Genomic DNA, 23,383 nt, shown 5'->3' with positions numbered 1-23,383 from the left:
TGGACAATGAATTCATGAACACTTCCTCACGACTTTTATTCCCCGTCTTTTTGCAGCATATCGTAATTTTTAGGTTTTTTTTTTAGGTATTGCACTGTCCTGATGATGCAACAAATTTCACGGGTGCCAGTGTCATGAAATATGTTGTTTTGCATCATCAGTACAAATACGTACTGGACACCATTCCCCCTTGTCTCTGTGGGTTTCCTGCAGCTTTCCAAAGACTCATGTTAATCGCTCACATGGGTGTAACTGGGGCAGTGTGGACTCTTTGAGCTGGAAGGGTCGGTAACCATGATGTATCTCCAAATAAAAGTTTCAGTCTTCTTATTCAATGAAGAATTTACCAATTTATAAACAGTTCAAGGAAAGTTACCTACACTGACACCTGCAAATGGGCAGGTTATCTTATGTGGAAAGGTTGGATTAACTGAGCTCAGATTCACTGGCGTTAGAAAAGTAAGAATTATAATTGGTTTATTATTGTCACATATACTGAGATACAGCAAGAAGCTCATCTTGCACGTTGTTAGACCATAAGACATAGGAACAGAATTAGGCTATTCAGCCCATCAAGTCTGCTCCACCATTCCATCATGGCTGATCCTGGATCCCACTCAACCCCATACAGATCAAAATATTACATAGTGCAGAGGGTTGCCCACGTATGATTGGCAGACAATTATTTGTATATCTGTGCACTTGTTATGTTACTGTGCCACTGTAATTTCCTTTGGGATCAATCATGAAGGACCCTCATCATTCAGGACGTGCCCTCTTCTCATTACAACCTCAAGGAGGTGGTACAGGAGCTTGAAGACCACACACTCAGTGATTTAGGAACAGCTTCTTCCCTCCACCATCAGATTTCTGAGTGGACAATGAACCAATCTACTATTTTCCTCTCTTTTTGCACTATTTATTAAATATTCTTTGAGTAATTTAGAGTATTTTTCATGTATTGAACTGTACCGTTCCACAAAACAACAAATCTCACAACATATGCCAATGATATTGAAGCTGATTCTGAGGTAGAACAAGGTGAAATGATAACAATGCTGAATAAAAAGAAACAGTCACGGAGAAGGTAAACAATAAGGTATAATGCCATACAGAGGTAGATTGTGAGGCCAACAGACTTTCTTGTCGGACTAGACTGAAACATGCATGTTGCTGAGGGGTGTCGAGACAGTGTTTCCCTGTGGAACCTAGGGGTACCCAGTTGATAGATCAGTAATAGGGTTCCTTCGGGCTGCCATGGCTGGGGGAGGGGGTAGTGGGGATAAGCTCCCAGTGGTGTGCATCTCAAATCGTCTCTGACCATCAAGTGCAATTTCTGCCCTTCACTTGGGCTTAGCTACTAACTGGGCAGGACTGAAGAAGGGGTAAAGGTGGGTTACTGGCACCTCAAAACCTGTCGTTTTGGGCAGATGAGGCTCGTCAGCCGTGGCTGGCAGCTCATCTAGGAGAAGGAAAACTCTGATCTCAAACTTTTTGCTCTACCCACTCACGAAGAAGCATCGGGAGTAAACCCAAAGGAGAGATCTGGAGGCCGGCATCCCGAAGGCAGTCCTACGTGGAGTTCAACGCTGACTGGCAACTCCTGCGACCACGCTGCTGCCAAACTGTATCCGTCTCTGCCTCTCCTTTGGATTCATTGCTGCGTGGACAACAGCTTGCTCTCCATGTCGTCCTGCCCTGTGCCAGGATGCCACATCCATGAGCGACCCTGCCCAATGGAGGGCCCTCACATAATAATCTTTCTCTTTTGGGGGACAGTGAGTCATTGCAGTTCTCTTCCTCAAAATGAGTGCAAGTCGAGTGTTTGCGGCAGAACTAGGATGATATTTAGTAAGCAGGAGAATAAAACATCAGAGCCAGGAGGGAATGCAGATTTGAGACGGCAATTGGACTAACCATTCTCATGGCAAATGACAGTGCAGTTTAATAGTCAACGTCTCAGTTAAAAGGTAGAACAGGCCTATCAGCCCACAATGTTGTGCCAACCTACCAACTTCCTCCATGTTGAATCTAACACTACCCTCCTACAAAGCCCTCCATTTTTCCATCTTCCATTTCCCCATCTAAGTTTCTTAAATGTCTCTAATGTATCTGCCTCTCTCACCATCCCTGGCAGCACATACCCTGTACCCACCGACTCTCACCATCCCTGGCAGCATATACCCTGTACCCACCGACTCTCACCATCCCTGGCAGCATATACCCTGTACCCACCGACTCTCACCATCCCTGGCAGCATATACCCTGTACCCACCGACTCTCACCATCCCTGGCAGCACATACCCTGTACCCACCGACTCTCACCATCCCTGGCAGCACATACCCTGTACCCACCGACTCTCACCATCCCTGGCAGCATATACCCTGTACCCACCGACTCTCACCATCCCTGGCAGCATATACCCTGTACCCACCGACTCTCACCATCCTTGGCAGCACATACCCTGTACCCACCGACTCTCACCATCCCTGGCAGCACATACCCTGTACCCACCGACTCTCACCATCCCTGGCAGCACATACCCTGTACCCACCGACTCTCACCATCCCTGGCAGCAGATACCCTGTACCCACCGACTCTCACCATCCCTGGCAGCACATACCCTGTACCCACCGACTCTCACCATCCCTGGCAGCATATACCCTGTACCCACCGACTCTCACCATCCTTGGCAGCACATACCCTGTACCCACCGACTCTCACCATCCCTGGCAGCACATACCCTGTACCCACCGACTCTCACCATCCCTGGCAGCATATACCCTGTACCCACCGACTCTCACCATCCCTGGCAGCATATACCCTGTACCCACCGACTCTCACCATCCCTGGCAGCACATACCCTGTACCCACCGACTCTCACCATCCCTGGCAGCATATACCCTGTACCCACCGACTCTCACCATCCCTGGCAGCATATACCCTGTACCCACCGACTCTCACCATCCCTGGCAGCACATACCCTGTACCCACCGACTCTCACCATCCCTGGCAGCACATACCCTGTACCCACCGACTCTCACCATCCCTGGCAGCACATACCCTGTACCCACCGACTCTCACCATCCCTGGCAGCACATACCCTGTACCCACCACTTTCAGAGGTACACATTCCCCTATACTTTCCTCCGATCACCTTAAAATTATGCCCCCTCATTTCCACTCCAACAAAAAGTCTCTGGCTATCTACTGAGTTGAGGAGGAATTTCTTCAGCCGGTAGGGGGTGGGGGGGGTGATGGAACTGTGGAATTCATCGCCACAATCGGCTGTGAGCAACGTTCCCTCGAATTCGGTGCGGACCAACCGTTGCTCAGAGCAGGAGAGTTTTAAGTGGGCTGCACAGCACTTGAAGTTTCATATTATATATATAAAATGCAAACTATGAATACTTAGAATGAAAATTGAAAATCACCTACTTCTGATGTTACTAATTGAAACATAGTACATAAAAAGAGTCCTGACGAAGGGTCTCGGGCCGAAACGTCGACAGTGCTTCTCCCTGTAGATGCTGCCTGGCCTGCTGCGTCCCACCAGCACTTTGTGTGTGTTGTTGTTACATAAAAAGAATATCTTTCTCAGTCCGTAAGCCTCTCCTGGCTGTGCCCAGTTCCAGCCGCAGGGCGCAAGGCTACGCGCGCGGTGGCATTGCCGTTACCGTGCGGCTTCGCACCGGCAGAGCCGACACGGAACAGCGGCTGAGGAGGCCAAGTCACCGGCTGTATTTAAGGCAGCAGTTGATAGGCTATTAATTGGTAAGGGGTGTTAAGAGGAAGAATGGGGTAGAAAAAAGAAATCAGACACGATTGAATGGTGGGGAATAAACAAAAGGCGGAACGGGCCAATTCTGCTTCGGTATCCTACGGGTTTATGGACCTGCAGAGGTCAGGGGAAGGTCCCCACTGAAAATCGAGCGGAGGATGAGGTCTTGGGAACTCAACAGACAATAGGTGCCGGAGTAGGCCATTTGGCCCCTCGAGCCAGCACCACCATTCAATGTGATCGTGGCTGTTCACCTACAATCGGTACCCCGTTCCTGCCTTCTCCCCATATCCCTTGACCCCTTCCCAGGCAGTGTAGCGATGGAGCGATTTTTGAGGTTAGCACATGTAGCAAATAACCTTACCTGAGTTCAGCCTCTAGCCTTCAGATCTGAAAATGAACTGTGGATCTAAACTGTGGATCTAAAATCTAAACTGCAGCTCTGAACAATGGATTCCTAAGAACCAAGTTAATTGGAAGGACGGACCCGCTGATTTAAATGTTTTACTCGGTGCGAACAGAAAGGTATGATGGTGGGAAGATCCAGGCATTTGAAAGTGCGACATGTAGTTCAAAGGAAGCATTGTAAATATGGAATTGCTTGGATTGTCCTTAATTTTTCTTTGATCTTTAGTATACAAAATGTCATGTGGTGTTGGGTGCCCCCCCTTACAAAGGCTGTCAGCTTATTTGTGATATTTTATTGAGTTGAGACAGCCTCATGTCTACCAGTACCTCTCTCCAGTGACTTCACTCAGGTATTCACACAGGACCCTGAATCTACCTCTGTACCACCTTGCACCTTATTGTTGTCAGCAGTGCCCCTCTGTGAGTAGTTTTGCTTTGTTCTAGCTCCAAATGAGGTTCATTATCGCTGACATCTGCCGTGAAGTGTGTTGTTAAGTGGCAGCAGTGTAGCGCAATACTGACACGTTGCAAATTACAACAGGAGTTTCTGAACAGTTCAACAACACAAACCAGTTCGGTCCGATCCGGAGGTGCCCCTCCGGCCAGTGTCCAGTCCCACCTGCGGGAGGGTCCGTGACCTCCCCAGGCAGGCCCACGTCGCGGACAAATCTCCGCCCCAGACTCCAAAGTCCGGACAACCTTTCCCGATGACTCAACAGACGGACCTTCAGCCCGCCGAGTCCATACTGGCTCGCAGAACAATGACACTTCCTCCCCCTCCCCCGTAACCTGTTCTTCCCCCAGCGCCGCGCAACGAACCCGGGATATCCCGACACAAAACTCTGATGTCCGGTGCCCGTCTCAATCCTCTCCAAATAGTTTCATTTTCTGACACAGACTACTGTTGTCGCTCTCTGCCCGCGGGAATAATTTGCAAACCAAAAACGCGAAATTTAAGCAGCGCCGCGGCGGGGGCGTTAACCCGCTCTCCAGGACTCACCTCCCGGTGAACAATTATCTGATTTATAATTATTAATATAGCGTGCAGTCGCCAGAAACGTCGTGTCCCGCTCCCTCAAGCGATTTGCGAGCCGAAGTTTGATGAAGTCAGCAGAGGAAATCGGCCGGGGTAGAGTGGCCGGAGGGAGAGGCAGGCACCTTGTGTGGAATGAATGCCGGTGGAACCTCCTGTCGGCCAGTCACATCCCCGCCCTCGCTCCCCTCGATTCCTCTACAGCCAATTTGCTCGGCAGCTCCTGGTTTGGTTTTGTGAAGTGCTCTCTGACCTAGCGCCCCGGTCCCCAGTTTCCTTCCTCTCGCCGCGACAAGTGTGAATGTCCCGCACCTTCCGCGCTACCGCTTAACCCTCGCCGTGCCGGACAGCCGCGGCCGCCTGCCTCCGTCCCACGGGGAGTCTCAAACTCTGCGGTCCCGCACAACCCCCGCGCTAATTGATCAGGGTGGGGGGGTCCTTTAAACTCGAACGCGTTTGAGAAAGCATTATTTCGTTGCCGACTGACAACGTACGTGTAAGTGTGTGTAACCTTGGTAAAAGTGAGTCGGGGGGATTCGAGCCCACGCCCCGCAGCCATTTGGTTCTTGAAGCAATCGGTAAAATCCACATCACTGCAGTTTGGCAAAATGATGACCACTGCACTAAAAAGCACTTTGTTTCGTTTTTGTTTCTTACAGGCCTTCGGCCCACGACCTTGTAAACTACCCCAACATCAACTTCACGCTTCACTGCAACCTAACTCTCCCGTTTCCTTTCTGCCTGTCGGTTCACTTAAACCCCTACTGTATCTGCCCCTGGCAGTGTATTCCCACACCCACCGCTCTCTGGGGGAAAAAACTTACCTCTGACATCCCTCCTGTACTTTCCTCCAAACACCTTAAAATTATACCCCCTGATATTAGCCGTTTCCACCCTGGGAAAAGATGCCTCTGGCTGTCCACTCTCTATGCTTCTATCATCTTGTACTCCTCTATCAAGCCACCTCTCATCCTCCTCCACTCCAAAGAGAAGGTCCGAGCTCACTCAACTAGGCAGTTTCCTGGTAAAACTCCTCAGCATTCTCTCCAAAGCTTCTACCTCTTTCTAGTAATGAGTAGACCAAAACTGAACACAATTCTCCAAGTGCGGTCTAACTGGAGGTTTATAGATCTGCAGTATTACTTAAATTCCCTGGCTATTTGAGAAGCTGGTGAATATCACAAGCCCTGTTTATGTGGCCACTGACGCCAGGCAGACAATCTCTGAAGAGTATTGATAATGGCTGGGGTCACCCATCTTGTAAAGACACTGCCCAGAGGAAGGCAATAGCAAACTTCTTCTGCAGAAAAAATTGCTCAAATAGACCCCTGTCATACAATATGGCACATGATGACATATAATTGAATTAAATTATGTAGTGCAAAAGAGAGGAAAGAAACACTCGGGTAGTGTACATGAGTTCATTGTCCATTCATAACATTGACTGAGGAGGGGAAGGAGCTGTTCCTGAAACTTTGTGTGTGAGGCTTCAGGCTCTTGTGCTTCCTCGCTGATGGTAGCAATGAGAAGAGGGCATGTTCTAGGTGATGGGATCCTTAATGATGGATGCCACCTTTTTGAGGTACCACTTTTTGAAGATGTCCTCAATGCTGGGGAGGCAGTTGCCCATGATGGAGCTGGCTGAGTTTAGAACCTCCTGTGACTTTTTCTAAACCCCTACAGTGGTCCCCTCCATACCAGACAGTGATGCAACTAAACAGCGTGTTCTCCACAGTACACCTGTAGAAATTTGCAAGAGTCTTTTGTACCATACCAATTCTCATCTAACTCCTAATAAAATATAATCACTGTAGTGCCTTATTTGTAATTGCATCAGTATGTTGGTCCCAGGATAGATCCTCAGAGATATTGATACCCAGGACCTCATTTATTACCCTTGGGCTTTACTGGCTCCATATTGTGGTAGTCTAATTTCCTTCCATCTACAAATTCCTCTTTAACTTTGTTGCCCCTACTCCTGTAATTTTTTCCACCTTTGCAGTCCCCTGATCAAACAAAGTCTGGCTCTTTGGCCTCTGTATTACCTGCATCTTTCTCAGCCGTTGTAGTCTGAAAATCTCTCACTGAAACTTCCCACAAAGGCGGACGGACCATGCTCCTTCTTCACCACCCTGTCAACCCGTGCAGAATCTTATTGAATCCCTAGCAAGGCCCTTCAGCCCCTCTGGATGTTGCTGCCATAATGCCCATCCAAGCTATCAACTTTTTTTCAAATACCACCAGTGAAGAGATGTCTTTTAAGAAAATCTACAGCACATTACAGGCCCTTCGGCCCACAATGTTGTACTGACTATGTAACTTACTCTAGAAGCTGCCTAGAATTTTCCTACTGCATAGCCCTCTATTTTTCTAAGCTCCATGTACCTATCTAAGAGTCTCTTTAAAGACCCTATTGTAGCACTCTCTGTGTGGAAAAACTTACCTCTGACATCCCCACAGTACCTATTTCCAAGCACCTTAAAACTATGGCCTCTCACATTAGCCATTTCAACCCTGGGAAAAAGCCTCTGACTATCCACATGATCAATGCCTCTTATCATCTTATACACCTTTATCAGGTCACTTCTCATCCTCCATCGCTCCATGGAGAAAAGGCAGAGTTCACTCAACCTAAGGCATGCTCTCCAATCCAGGCAACATCCTTGTAAATCTCCTCTGCACCCTTTCTATGGCTTCCACATCCTTCCTGTAGTGGGAAGACCGGAAGAGAGCACACTAAACCATCTGAACAACACAGAAGCACGAAGCTGCTACAGTGGGTAACAAGACAGATCACAGAGCAACAGCCACAGACTCATGCACCGCTGGAAGGCATTACTTCCCGGAGCAGGGGCAGAGGGCTCTGGCAAAGGCTGGACAGGGCTGGTCTGCACAGCAGTGATGGGAATGGGACTGGTGCAGCCCCCCAGTCCTCACTAGAGGATCAGAGATGGTGAGGTTCAGTAGCATTAAGTTCTTTGGTGTCAACATACCTGCCCTGGTTCAGGTTCAGGAACAGTTATTACCCTCTCAACTATTAGGCTTTTGAGTCAGTGAGAATAACTTCACTTGCTCCATCACTGAACTATTCCCACAACCGATGGACTCATCTTTAAGGACTGCTCATCTCATGTTCTTAATACAGTGCTTATTTATTATTATGTTTCTTTTTCTTTTTGTCTTTGCACAGTCGTCTTCTTTTTGCAGATTGGTTGTTGTCCGTTCTGTTGGGTGCAGCCAAGCACCTCACCTGTTGCTAAGGGTGATTTAAATATCTCTTAAGATCCTGGCAGTTTCTGCACTTGCCTTCTGTAGGGTCCAGGGGAACACCTTGTCAGGCCCTGGGGATTTATCTGCCCTACTTTGCCTCAAAACAGCAAACACCTCCTCCTCTATAATCTGTCTAAAGTCTAGGAAGTTGATGCCGCTTTGCCTCACTTATGTAGACTCTGTGCCTGTCTCCTGAATAAATAGAGATGCAAAAAATGTTTTTAAGATCTCCCTCATCACTTTTGGTTCCATGCATGGATTATCATTCTGTTCTTTCACAGGACCAATTTTGTCTCAATTGATTCTATTGTTTTTCTTGCCTTATTGTGATTACTCACGAGCAAATGAATCTCAGGATTGTATATGGTGACATATATGTACTTCAATAACGAATTTACTTCGAACGTATGTGCCATCACATGGATCTACGCCCTGCTTCTTAGAAGTTTGTGTAGATTTGGCATGTAATCAAAACTTTGAAAAACTTCTGTAGATGCACAGTGGAGAATACCCTGACTGGTTGTATTACAGCCTGGTGTGGAAATATCGATGCCCATGAGTGGAAAAGGCTAGAGGAAATGGTGAGTACAGCCCTGCCCATCACAGCTAATGCCCTCCACATCTGGAATTCTGAAACAAAAACAGACTGTTGGAAACATTCCAGGTTGGGTGGTATCTCATCAAGTCATAAAGTCATAGAAAAGTACAACATATATACAGGTCCTTCAGTCCATCTAGTCTGTGCCAAAACCATTTAAACTCCCTACTCCCATCAACCTACACCAGGACCATAGCTTTCTATAACCCTACCATCCATGTACCTATCCAAACTTTCCTTAAACGTTGAAATTGAGCTTGCATACACCATGTTCTCTGGTAGCTCATTCCACAGTCAAGCAACCCTCAGAGTGAAGAAGTTTCCCCTCATGTTCTCCTTAAACTTCTCAAGTTTCACCTTTAACCCATGACCTCTGGTTGTAGTCCCACCAAACTCCAGTGGAAAAAGCCTGCTTGCATTTACCATAACTATACCCCTCATAATTTTGTATACCTCTATCAAATTTCCTCTCAACCTTCTATGTTTCCAAGAAATAACCTATTCAATTTTCCCTATAACTCAGGTTCTCCAGTTACAGCAACATCTATGCAAATTTTCTTTCAATCTTGTTTACGTCTTTCCTGTAGGTAGGTGATCAAAACTATACGCAATACTCCAAATTAGGCCTCACCAATCTTATACAATTTCTACATAACATACCAACTCCTGTATTCATTACGTTGAGTTAAGAAGGCCAACGTGCCAAAAGCTTTCTTTACAACCCTATTTACATGTGATGCCGCTCTCAATGAATTATGGACCTGTATTTCCAGATCCTCTTGTTCTACCGCACTCCTTAGTACTCTACCATTCACTGTGTAAGACCTACCCTGGTTGCTCCTTCCAAAGTGTAAAACCTCACCCTTGTCTGTATTAAATTCCATCTGCCATTTTCTAGCCATTTTTCTAGCTGATGCAGATCCCCCTGCAAACCACGATAGTCTTTCTCGTTGTCCACTACATCCCCAATTTTGGTGTTATCCGCAAATGTGCTGATCCAGTTAACCACATTATCATCCAGATCACTGATATAGACAACAAACAATAATGGACCCATTACCACAAGTCACAGGCCTCCGGAAAGAGAGGCAACCATCTACTACCACTCTCTGGTTTCTCCCACAAAGTCAATGTCTAATCAATTTACCACCTCATCTTGAATGCTGAGTGACTGAACCTTCTTGGCCAGCCTCCTATGTGGGACCTTGTCAAATGCCTTGCTAAAGTCCATGTAGACAACATCCACTGTCTTGCCTTCATCAACTTTCTTGGTAACTTCTTCAAAAAAACTCTAAAAGATTGGTTAGATACACCTACTACCACACACAAAGCCATGCTGATATCCTTAATCAGTCCCTGTCTATCCAAATACTCATATATCCAGCCCCTTGGAATACCTTCCAATAACTTTCCCACTACTCATGTCAGGCTCACCGGCCTGTAATTTCCTGGTTTATGTTTAGAGCTTTTCTTCAACAGTGGAACAACACTGGCTAACCTCCAATCCTCTGGCACCTCACCTGTTGCTAAGGGTGATTTGAATATCTCTTAAGATCCTGGCAGTTTCTGCACTTGCCTTCTGTAGGGTCCAGGGGAACACCTTGTCAGGCCCTGGGGATTTATCTGCCCTACTTTGCCTCAAAACAGCAAACACCTCCTCCTCTGTAATCTGTCTAAAGTCTAGGAAGTTGATGCCGCTTTGCCTCACTTATGTAGACTCTGTGCCCGTCTCCTGAATAAATACAGATGTAAAAAATGCTTTTAAGATCTCCCTCATCACTTTTGGTTCCATGCATGGATTATCATTCTGTTCTTTCACAGGACCAATTTTGTCCCTTGCAATCCTTTTGTTCTTAACGTATCTGTAGAATCCCTTAGGATTCTCCTTCACCTTGTCTGCTAAGACAACCTTATGATTTCTTTTTTAAATGTTGTCTCGCAATTTTTATACTCCATAGGCACCTCATTTGTTGTTTACCTGCGTATACCTGCTAGGCAGCTCCTTTTTCTCTTAACTAGGGTCTCAATATCTCTTGAAAACCAAGGTTCCCGACACCTGTTGTCTTTACCTTTTATTCTGACAGGCACACACAAGCTTTGTACTCTCAAATTTTCACTTTTGAAGGCCTCCCACTTAACCAAGTACACCTTTGCCAGAAAACAGCCTGTCCCAGTCCACACTTGCCTGATCTTTTCTGATACCATCAAAACTGGCCTTTCTCCAATTTAGAATCTCAACCCACAAACCAGACCTATCTTTTTGCATATTTACTTTGAACCTAACAATATTGTGGTCACTGGATGCAAAGAGTTCCTCTCCACAAACTTCAGTCACCTGCTCTGTCTCATTCCTTAATAGCAGATCAAGTATCGCATACTCTCTCTATGTACTGATAAAGAAAACACATTTGACAAATTCTATCCCATCTAGTCCTTTTACACTATGGGAGACCCAATCAATATGTGGAAAGTTAAAATCACCCACTTTAATAACTTTATATTTCTCGCAACAATCTGCAAACTCTCTTCAAATTTGATCTTCTAAATCCCTCGGACTGTTGGGTGGTCTGTAATATAGCCCCATTAACATGGTTATACCTTCCTTATTACTCAGCTTCACCCATAATGCCTCATTAGATGAGTTCTCCAGCTATCCTGACTGAGCACTGCCATGATTTTTCCCTGACTAGTAACGCCACCCCTCCTCCTGTTCTGTCGCATCTAAAATGACAGAACCCCAGAATACTGAGCTGCCATTCCTGCCCCTCCTGCAACCAAGTCTCACTAATGGCTACAGTGTATTGATCCGTGCCCTGAGCTCATCTGCCCTTGCTACAGTACTTCCTGCATTGAAATATTAGCAGCTCAGGACACAAGTCACACCACACTCAACCTTTTTATTCCTGATTTTGTCTGATTTTATCTGCCTCCACAACCTCTCCACTAACTGTTCTGGCACTCTGGTACCCATCCCCCTGAAACTCTAGTTAAACACCCCTCCTCACCCTGTGCAGTAATGGCAAATATTCCCACTAGGATATTAGTCCCCTCCATTTCAGGTGCAAATCATCTCTTCTGTACAGGTCCCACCTTCCCTGAAAGGGAGTCCAATGATCGAAAAATCTTCTGCCCTCCCTCCCACACCAACTCCTTACCCACGTGTTAAACTGTATAATTTCCGATTTTTGGCCTCACCAGCACGTGGCAATCCTGAGATCAAAACCCTGGAGGACCTGCACTTCAATATAGCATCTAACTGAACTCACTTTGCAGAACCTTGTCACTCTTCCTACCTAAGTATGTTGTTAGTAGCTACGTGGACTATGACCTCTTCAGAATGCTGAGGACTGGATCCTGTTCTGAGGACTCGATCCCGTGCTGAGGACTGGATCCGGTGCTGAGGACTCGATCCAATGCTGAGGACTGGATCCGGTGCTGAGGACTCGATCCGGTGCTGAGGACTCGATCCGGTGCTGAGGACTCGATCCGGTGCTGAGGACTGGATCCCGTGCTGAGGACTGGATCCGGTGCTGAGGACTGGATCCCGTGCTGAGGACTCGATCTCGTGCTGAGGACTCGATCCCGTGCTATGGACTCGATCCCGTGCTGAGGACTGGATCCCGTGCTGAGGACTCAATCCGGTGCTGAGGACTGGATCCAATGCTGAGGACTGGATCCGGTGCTGAGGACTCGATCCGGTGCTGAGGACTCGATCCGGTGCTGAGGACTCGATCCGGTGCTGAGGACTCGATCCGGTGCTGAGGACTGGATCCCGTGCTGAGGACTGGATCCGGTGCTGAGGACTCGATCCAATGCTGAGGACTGGATCCGGTGCTGAGGACTCGATCCGGTGCTGAGGACTCGATCCGGTGCTGAGGACTCGATCCGGTGCTGAGGACTGGATCCCGTGCTGAGGACTGGATCCGGTGCTGAGGACTGGATCCCGTGCTGAGGACTCGATCTCGTGCTGAGGACTCGATCCCGTGCTATGGACTCGATCCCGTGCTGAGGACTGGATCCCGTGCTGAGGACTCAATCCGGTGCTGAGGACTCGATCCGGTGCTGAGGACTCGATCCCGTGCTGAGGACTCGATCCCGTGCTGTGGACTCTATCCCGTGCTGAGGACTGGATCCCGTGCTGAGGACTCGATCCAATGCTGAGGACTGGATCCCGTGCTGAGGACTCGATCCGGTGCTGAGGACTCGATCTGGTGCTGAGGACTCGATCCCGTGCTGAGGACTCGATCCCGTGCTGAGGACTCGATCCCGTGCTGAGGACTGGATCCGGTGCTGAGGACTCGATCCCGTGCGGAGGACTCGATCCGGTGCTGAGGACTCGATCCCGTGCTGAGGACTCGATCCGGTGCTGAGGACTCGATCCGGTGCTGAGGACTCGATCCCGTGCTGAGGACTCGATCCGGTGCTGAGGACTCGATCCGGTGCTGAGGACTGGATCCGGTGCTGAGGACTGGATCCGGTGCTGAGGACTGGATCCGGTGCTGAGGACTCGATCCCGTGCTGAGGACTCGATCCCGTGCTGAGGACTCGATCCGGTGCTGAGGACTCGATCCAATGCTGAGGACTGGATCCTGTGCTGAGGACTCGATCCCGTGCTGAGGACTGGATCCCGTGCTGAGGACTCGATCCCGTGCTGAGGACTCGATCCGGTGCTGAGGACTGGATCCCGTGCTGAGGACTCGATCCAATGCTGAGGACTGGATCCCGTGCTGAGGACTCGATCCGGTGCTGAGGACTCGATCCCGTGCTGAGGACTCGATCCCGTGCTGAGGACTCGATCCAATGCTGAGGACTGGATCCCATGCTGAGGACTCGATCCAATGCTGAGGACTGGATCCAATGCTGAGGACTGGATCCCGTGCTGAGGACTCAATCCGGTGCTGAGGACTCGATCCGGTGCTGAGGACTCGATCCCGTGCTGAGGACTCGATCCCGTGCTGTGGACTCTATCCCGTGCTGAGGACTGGATCCCGTGCTGAGGACTCGATCCAATGCTGAGGACTGGATCCCGTGCTGAGGACTCGATCCGGTGCTGAGGACTCGATCTGGTGCTGAGGACTCGATCCCGTGCTGAGGACTCGATCCCGTGCTGAGGACTCGATCCCGTGCTGAGGACTCGATCCCGTGCTGAGGACTGGATCCGGTGCTGAGGACTCGATCCCGTGCGGAGGACTCGATCCGGTGCTGAGGACTCGATCCCGTGCTGAGGACTCGATCCGGTGCTGAGGACTCGATCCGGTGCTGAGGACTCGATCCCGTGCTGAGGACTCGATCCGGTGCTGAGGACTCGATCCGGTGCTGAGGACTGGATCCGGTGCTGAGGACTGGATCCGGTGCTGAGGACTGGATCCGGTGCTGAGGACTCGATCCCGTGCTGAGGACTCGATCCCGTGCTGAGGACTCGATCCGGTGCTGAGGACTCGATCCAATGCTGAGGACTGGATCCTGTGCTGAGGACTCGATCCCGTGCTGAGGACTGGATCCCGTGCTGAGGACTCGATCCCGTGCTGAGGACTCGATCCGGTGCTGAGGACTGGATCCCGTGCTGAGGACTCGATCCAATGCTGAGGACTGGATCCCGTGCTGAGGACTCGATCCGGTGCTGAGGACTCGATCCCGTGCTGAGGACTCGATCCCGTGCTGAGGACTCGATCCAATGCTGAGGACTGGATCCCATGCTGAGGACTCGATCCAATGCTGAGGACTGGATCCAATGCTGAGGACTGGATCCGGTGCTGAGGACTCGATCCGGTGCTGAGGACTGGATCCGGTGCTGAGGACTCGATCTCGTGCTGAGGACTCGATCCCGTGCTGTGGACTCGATCCCGTGCTGAGGACTGGATCCCATGCTGAGGACTCGATCCAATGCTGAGGACTGGATCCCGTGCTGAGGACTCGATCCGGTGCTGAGGACTCGATCCGGTGCTGAGGACTGGATCCGGTGCTGAGGACTCGATCTCGTGCTGAGGACTCTATCCGGTGCTGAGGACTGGATCCCATGCTGAGGACTCGATCCAATGCTGAGGACTGGATCCCATGCTGAGGACTCGATCCCGTGCTGAGGACTGGATCCGGTGCTGAGGACTCGATCTCGTGCTGAGGACTCGATCCAGTGCTGAGGACTGGATCCGGTGCTGAGGACTGGATCCCGTGCTGAGGACTCGATCCAATGCTGAGGACTGGATCCTGTGCTGAGGACTGGATCCGGTGCTGAGGACTGGATCCGGTGCTGAGGACTGGATCCGGTGCTGAGGACTCGATCCAATGCTGACGACTGGATCCCGTGCTGAGGACTCGATCCAATGCTGAGGACTGGATCCTGTGCTGAGGACTGGATCTGGTGCTGAGGACTCGATCTGGTGCTGAGGACTCGATCCAATGCTGAGGACTGGATCCTGTGCTGAGGACTCGATCCAATGCTGAGGACTGGATCCCGTGCTGAGGACTGGATCCCGTGCTGAGGACTGGATCCGGTGCTGAGGACTGGATCCGGTGCTGAGGACTCAATCCCGTGCTGAGGACTTGATCCTGTGCTGAGGACTCGATCCCGTGCTGAGGACTGGATCTGGTGCTGAGGACTGGATCCGGTGCTGAGGACTCGATCCTGTGCTGAGGGCTCGATCTGATGCTGAGGACTCGATCCCGTGCTGAGGACTGGATCCCGTGCTGAGGACTGGATCCCGTGCTGAGGACTCGATCCGGTGCTGAGGACTCGATCCCGTGCTGAGGACTGGATCCCGTGCTGAGGACTCGATCCCGTGCTGAGGACTCGATCCCGTGCTGAGGACTGGATCCGGTGCTGAGGACTGGATCCGGTGCTGAGGACTGGATCCGGTGCTGAGGACTCGATCCCGTGCTGAGGACTCGATCCCGTGCTGAGGACTCGATCCGGTGCTGAGGACTCGATCCAATGCTGAGGACTGGATCCTGTGCTGAGGACTCGATCCCGTGCTGAGGACTGGATCCCGTGCTGAGGACTCGATCCCGTGCTGAGGACTCGATCCGGTGCTGAGGACTGGATCCCGTGCTGAGGACTCGATCCAATGCTGAGGACTGGATCCCGTGCTGAGGACTCGATCCGGTGCTGAGGACTCGATCCCGTGCTGAGGACTCGATCCCGTGCTGAGGACTCGATCCAATGCTGAGGACTGGATCCCATGCTGAGGACTCGATCCAATGCTGAGGACTGGATCCAATGCTGAGGACTGGATCCCGTGCTGAGGACTCAATCCGGTGCTGAGGACTCGATCCGGTGCTGAGGACTCGATCCCGTGCTGAGGACTCGATCCCGTGCTGTGGACTCTATCGCGTGCTGAGGACTGGATCCCGTGCTGAGGACTCGATCCAATGCTGAGGACTGGATCCCGTGCTGAGGACTCGATCCGGTGCTGAGGACTCGATCTGGTGCTGAGGACTCGATCCCGTGCTGAGGACTCGATCCCGTGCTGAGAACTCGATCCCGTGCTGAGGACTCGATCCCGTGCTGAGGACTGGATCCGGTGCTGAGGACTCGATCCCGTGCGGAGGACTCGATCCGGTGCTGAGGACTCGATCCCGTGCTGAGGACTCGATCCGGTGCTGAGGACTCGATCCGGTGCTGAGGACTCGATCCCGTGCTGAGGACTCGATCCGGTGCTGAGGACTCGATCCGGTGCTGAGGACTGGATCCGGTGCTGAGGACTGGATCCGGTGCTGAGGACTGGATCCGGTGCTGAGGACTCGATCCCGTGCTGAGGACTCGATCCCGTGCTGAGGACTCGATCCGGTGCTGAGGACTCGATCCAATGCTGAGGACTGGATCCTGTGCTGAGGACTCGATCCCGTGCTGAGGACTGGATCCCGTGCTGAGGACTCGATCCCGTGCTGAGGACTCGATCCGGTGCTGAGGACTGGATCCCGTGCTGAGGACTCGATCCAATGCTGAGGACTGGATCCCGTGCTGAGGACTCGATCCGGTGCTGAGGACTCGATCCCGTGCTGAGGACTCGATCCCGTGCTGAGGACTCGATCCAATGCTGAGGACTGGATCCCATGCTGAGGACTCGATCCAATGCTGAGGACTGGATCCAATGCTGAGGACTGGATCCGGTGCTGAGGACTCGATCCGGTGCTGAGGACTGGATCCGGTGCTGAGGACTCGATCTCGTGCTGAGGACTCGATCCCGTGCTGTGGACTCGATCCCGTGCTGAGGACTGGATCCCATGCTGAGGACTCGATCCAATGCTGAGGACTGGATCCCGTGCTGAGGACTCGATCCGGTGCTGAGGACTCGATCCGGTGCTGAGGACTGGATCCGGTGCTGAGGACTCGATCTCGTGCTGAGGACTCTATCCGGTGCTGAGGACTGGATCCCATGCTGAGGACTCGATCCAATGCTGAGGACTGGATCCCATGCTGAGGACTCGATCCCGTGCTGAGGACTGGATCCGGTGCTGAGGACTCGATCTCGTGCTGAGGACTCGATCCAGTGCTGAGGACTGGATCCGGTGCTGAGGACTGGATCCCGTGCTGAGGACTCGATCCAATGCTGAGGACTGGATCCTGTGCTGAGGACTGGATCCGGTGCTGAGGACTGGATCCGGTGCTGAGGACTGGATCCGGTGCTGAGGACTGGATCCGGTGCTGAGGACTCGATCCAATGCTGACGACTGGATCCCGTGCTGAGGACTCGATCCAATGCTGAGGACTGGATCCTGTGCTGAGGACTGGATCTGGTGCTGAGGACTCGATCTGGTGCTGAGGACTCGATCCAATGCTGAGGACTGGATCCTGTGCTGAGGACTCGATCCAATGCTGAGGACTGGATCCCGTGCTGAGGACTGGATCCCGTGCTGAGGACTGGATCCGGTGCTGAGGACTGGATCCGGTGCTGAGGACTCAATCCCGTGCTGAGGACTTGATCCTGTGCTGAGGACTCGATCCCGTGCTGAGGACTGGATCTGGTGCTGAGGACTGGATCCGGTGCTGAGGACTCGATCCTGTGCTGAGGGCTCGATCTGATGCTGAGGACTCGATCCCGTGCTGAGGACTGGATCCCGTGCTGAGGACTGGATCCCGTGCTGAGGACTCGATCCGGTGCTGAGGACTCGATCCCGTGCTGAGGACTGGATCCCGTGCTGAGGACTCGATCCCGTGCTGAGGACTCGATCCCGTGCTGAGGACTGGATCCGGTGCTGAGGACTCAATCCTGTGCTGAGGACTCGATCTGGTGCTGAGGACTCGATCCTGTGCTGAGGACTCGATCTGGTGCTGAGGACTCGATCTGGTGCTGAGGACTCGATCCTGTGCTGAGGACTCGATCTGGTGCTGAGGACTCGATCCAATGCTGAGGACTGGATCCCGTGCTGAGGACTCGATCCCGTGCTGAGGACTGGATCCCGTGCTGAGGACTCGATCTGGTGCTGAGGACTCGATCCAATGCTGAGGACTGGATCCCGTGCTGAGGACTCGATCCCGTGCTGAGGACTCGATCCGGTGCTGAGGACTCGATCCCGTGCTGAGGACTGGATCCGGTGCTGAGGACTCGATCCGGTGCTGAGGACTGGATCCCGTGCTGAGGACTCGATCCCGTGCTGAGGACTCGATCCGGTGCTGAGGACTCGATCCCGTGCTGAGGACTGGATCCCGTGCTGAGGACTCGATCCTGTGCTGAGGACTCGATCCCGTGCTGAGGACTGGATCCCGTGCTGAGGACTCGATCTGATGCTGAGGACTCGATCCCGTGCTGAGGACTCGATCCGGTGCTGAGGACTGGATCCGGTGCTGAGGACTCGATCCTGTGCTGAGGACTCGATCCCGTGCTGAGGACTGGATCCCGTGCTGAGGACTGGATTGAGTATGTTGATCTGCATGGAGCTCTAGCACAAGAAAGCTGCTCCCGTCATCAAGGACTGCCACCACCCAGGTCATGCCCACTTCTTGCTAAAACCATCAGACAAGAGGTACAGGAGCCTTAGCTTCCACACCACCAAGTTCAGGAAGAGTTATTAGCCTTAACTATCAGGCTCCTGAACCATCGTGGATATCTTTACTCATTTCAACTCTGAACTGAATCTACAACCTGTAGCTTCACTTTCAAAGCTCCACATCTCATGTTCTCCATGTTATTAATACAAAAGAAATGTGTCTCTGGTTGTTTATCAGTCTTTGCTTATGTGTAGCTTTTTCTTAAATTCTTTTGTATTTCTTTATTTTCATATAAATTCCTACAAAATATGATTATATTATATATTATACATGTGATATGTGATTAACATATTTGATAATACATTTTGATAATTTATAATAAATGTATACTAAATTTTATAATAAATTTTATTTTGACTTTGTGATTCATAATTTCACATGCAATCCCAGTAAAACAGCCTTGAAATTTAAATTCAGTTAATAAGCAGTAATAGAAACTTGTCATGACAACTTCATGCCGGAAATGCTCAGATGGATAATTCGGAAAATGCACCAAATTCAAGGGATGTACATGTTCTCCTTTCCCTTCCCCACCTTCTCATTTTGGCATCTTTCCTTTCCAGTCCCGATGAAGGGTCTCAGTCCGAAATGTCAGCTAATTATTCCTCTCCATAGCTGCTGCCCGACCTGCTGAGTTCCTCCAGTATTTTGATAGTGCATTAAGTGTTGGCCCTGCCCAAATCTTCAAACAATGAATAAGTTAAAAATATAAATATATAAATAGCTGAATAAATGTTTCCTGGTGCTCAAGGCAATTTACTTTTGTCCAGCTGCAAGAGCTTTTATCTTCACTGTAACTGTCAAAACGTCTTAACTTTAGATCTGGGGTTTCTGCAGCTTTTGCGTGCTTCCAAATTTAGTTTAGTCAGAGACGTGAGTGATGTGAGTGCAGGGAGTGACGACGTGACACTCAGTTCAAATGCCTCTGAGGTCTCTGCTGGCCAAAGGCCCCTGAGCTGAATCCAGAGCAACAGACACAAAAGCCTGGAGGAGCTCAGCAGGTCATGCAGCATATGGAAATGAATATATACTTGATATTTCAGGCAGAGACCCCTCTCCATCCTCATGAAGTGTCTTGGCCCGTAAAGACGACTGCCTATTCATTTCCACACCGGGGATTCTTTCAGCTCAGTTCTTTCCTTGACCGAGGAGGCAGAGATAATTATCAGGAGCACTGCACACACAGGGCCCTTAGCATTGTCAATGATACCTCCCATCAGTCCAATAACCTCCTTGACCCCTACCGTCAGGCAGGAGGTACCGGAGCATTAGGACAAGATCTGTTAGGATGAGAAACAACTTTGTCTCCCAGGCTGTGAGACTACTGAACTCCCTGCTGACATGCAGGACTCATCACGTATGAAGTGCCAGTAGCGTTGTACTGTTTACATTTGAACTTGTATCATATTAATTGTTAATTTGTTTTGGTAACATTACTTTATGTGTTATCTGTGTGAGTTATATGTACAGTGTTGTGCGCCTTGGTCCGCAGGAACGTTGTTCCACTTGGTGGTATACACACACGTACGGTTGAATGACAATAAACTGAATCTGAATTTGAACTTGATAGGGAAAGTGATTTTACTGGACATCCAGAAACACTAGTTCAGCCATTAAAGATCACGCCAGAAGTGTAGGAGGGGTGGGTGGATTGGGGAAAAGGTGCAGAGAAGGTTCGGAAGTTCGGGATGAGGGATTTCAGTTCACTGGAGAATGTTGACTGAGGGCTCCAGCGTTGTGATAACGTGGCGACACTCTTTCCATTGGCAGAGCCGCTGATTAACTCGTCAGGTCAGGCAGCATCTATAGAGGGAAATGAGTGGCTGATGTTTTAGGGTGAGACCCTTCAAAAGCACAGGGTCCCATTTCCCTCCACAGATGCCATCTTTCGCCCCTCCTTGCCAGAAGATTTAAGCAGAAGCCATGGGTTGAACGCAATTGGGAAAAGATCCCACAGTGAAAATAGAAAAATTTTGGGGGGGGGGGGTACAGGAGGTGGGGATGACCCAGGATTCACTGCCTGGGGAAGGGGATTGACATTAACTTCACAAGGGGGTGGGCTCAACACCTGAAGCAAAGCAAGATGAAGTGCCAGAACCAGGCAACTTGGTCAGTGACCACAGAACCTGTTGGCCTGTTATGTGGTTTACACTCAGTGGCCACTTTATTAGGTACACATGTACATCTACTCAGTAATACAAATCTCTAATCAGCCAATCATGGGGCAGCAACTCAATGCAGAAAAACATGCAGACATGGTCAAGAAGTTCAGATCAGATGTCAGAATGGGGAAAAAATGTGATTTAAGTGATCGTGGAATGATAGTTGGTGTCAGGCAGGGTGGTTTGATTATCTATGAAACTGCTGATTTCCTGGGATTCTCACACACATAACAGTCTCTAGAGTTTACAGAGAATGGTGTGGAAGCCAGAGAGCAGCAGTTCTGTGGGTGAAAACACCTTGTTAATAAGAGAGGTCAAAGGGGAATGGACAGACTGGTTCAAGCTGACAGAAAGGCACCAATAGTTTAAACGACCACGTGTTACAACAGGGGTGTGACGGGGAGCTCGTCTGAGTGCACAACGTGCCAAACTTTGAAGTGCACAGGCTACATCGACAGAAGACCACGAACATACACTCAATGGCTACTTTGTTAGGTAGAGGAGATAACTCGTAAAGTGGCCACTGAGTGTATTCCTCTCCGTAGATCCCGCTGAGCTCCTCCAGCATTTGTGCATCGGTGTATTGTGCATTGCACTGGGCCGGATCTGTAAGTCAGCTTGCTGAATCGTTGCCTTGTGCTGTGTGGTGTGGTCTGCGGAGGCTGGTTTCTTCACTAACAATGTAGTGTGATTTATAGAAGGTCAGGCTCAATGGCCCACAACTTCCTCTTCCTCTAGACTGTGCAAACCCCCCACCGGCTCTGTCGTTAGAGACACAAACTGCTGCTTTCTGTTGCAGCCCAGTTGTAATCGGGAAGCATGGCTTTCAGTCTCAGACAGCGCTTCACATGAACCAAGCAGGCATCCTGCGTTCAAAAGCAGCCTCCCCAAGGCCTGGCCCATGGACTTTAGCACAGGTCCAGCACCGGCGACCCAGGTTCAATTCCCTGCCCTCACTGTGAGGAGTTTGCACATTCTTCCCTGTGACTGCGTAGATTTCTTCTGCGTTGCCTCCCCAGTTCCAAAGACGTACAGGTTGTGGGCTGCCCCCCAGCACACCCTCCGACTGTGTTGGCATAAACAACGAATTTCACTGTATGTTTCGATATACACATGACAAATAGGGCTAATATTTAAACTAATCTCTAATTTACAGTACGTGTGACAGATAAAGCTAATCTTTAAAGTATTGTTTATATGAGCAAAATAACCCAGGGCCCTGGAGTTGAGAGGGAGTGACTTCACCCGCTGTGGTGCCAGTGACAGGGACACCATCTTGTTTGACAGCTAAATCGACCATAACCATCCAGTCTGGGCCTGTCTGATGCACCAGCTGTTGATAATCAATATGAGAGTTGGTAAATAAGGGCATTAAATTACCAGTCTTGCCTACATCCTGTGCAGAATGATCTCCCTGTCCACCACACGGCCCCCTTTATCCACAACACTCCCCCTCCCCACCACCATCCCGGGGATGTGGAGTTAACGGTGCACTTTCAAACAAGGCAGCAGCTTCCATTTTGAAGTACACTCACCATCCGGAACATCTAAACCCTTCTGTTGCAGCAACTAAAGACGGCTCAAAGCGACAACTCCAATGGAAACGATCAAATATTCCCATCTCAGCCTGTTACAGCTGAGAACCACAACTGCGTCTAAAGTGTTTACAGTTGATAATGATGCTTTAATGTGATTAAAGAACCTATCGCTGCTCAAAACTGACAAAAATAGATTGGACTCTGGCCGGCGGACTGCCCTTTAAGATGGCAACAAGGTTGAAGTGCTGGGCTAATGGTGTGTTTACAAAACGAGGTTTTTGAATCCCAATGCCAACTACCTTGCTGGCAAATGTACAGTCTGGTAAATAAAAGTGAAGGCCTCAGAGGCACGTTAAAAGCTGTTGCATTTTTTGTTTCATGGAATTTTGGTTAACCCATTCCGTTCTGGACACAGTGATTCAGATTGGTAGGTTCACAACACACAACCAAGTAGGACTACTGGGTCTATTAAGCCAAAGGCCAGGGGCGAGAGGATTTGCTTCATGGTCAGTTCCTCGGGGTGTACAAAGGTGGAGGTGCTGTCCCAGTCTTGTACACCAGAACTGGAACACCTCGCCATCAAGTGCCGGCCATTTTACCTGTCGCA

The 23,383-nt window shown here is 50.2% G+C and overlaps 1 protein-coding gene across 3 annotated transcripts in view; it reads right to left on the bottom strand.

Annotated features, from left to right (window-relative positions):
- The window catches only part of fes (FES proto-oncogene, tyrosine kinase), a 109,185-nt gene extending 86,278 nt beyond the window's left edge, over positions 1 to 22,907 (bottom strand). The window contains exon 1 of one of the 3 annotated variants that reach the window (XM_073024771.1): positions 22,774 to 22,907. The gene's annotated coding sequence lies outside the window, so the exon portion shown is untranslated. Of the gene's footprint in view, positions 1 to 5,190; positions 5,511 to 22,773 lie in introns of those variants that run through there. The other 2 variants (XM_073024770.1, XM_073024773.1) reach the window with 2 other exon arrangements.
- Positions 22,908 to 23,383: the final 476 nt, after the last annotated feature.

The sequence above is a fragment of the Hemitrygon akajei genome, chromosome 21 (genome assembly GCF_048418815.1).
Source record: "Hemitrygon akajei chromosome 21, sHemAka1.3, whole genome shotgun sequence".
In the NCBI taxonomy this organism is placed as follows: domain Eukaryota; kingdom Metazoa; phylum Chordata; class Chondrichthyes; order Myliobatiformes; family Dasyatidae; genus Hemitrygon; species Hemitrygon akajei.
This window is presented reverse-complemented; position numbering and strand designations above follow the sequence as displayed.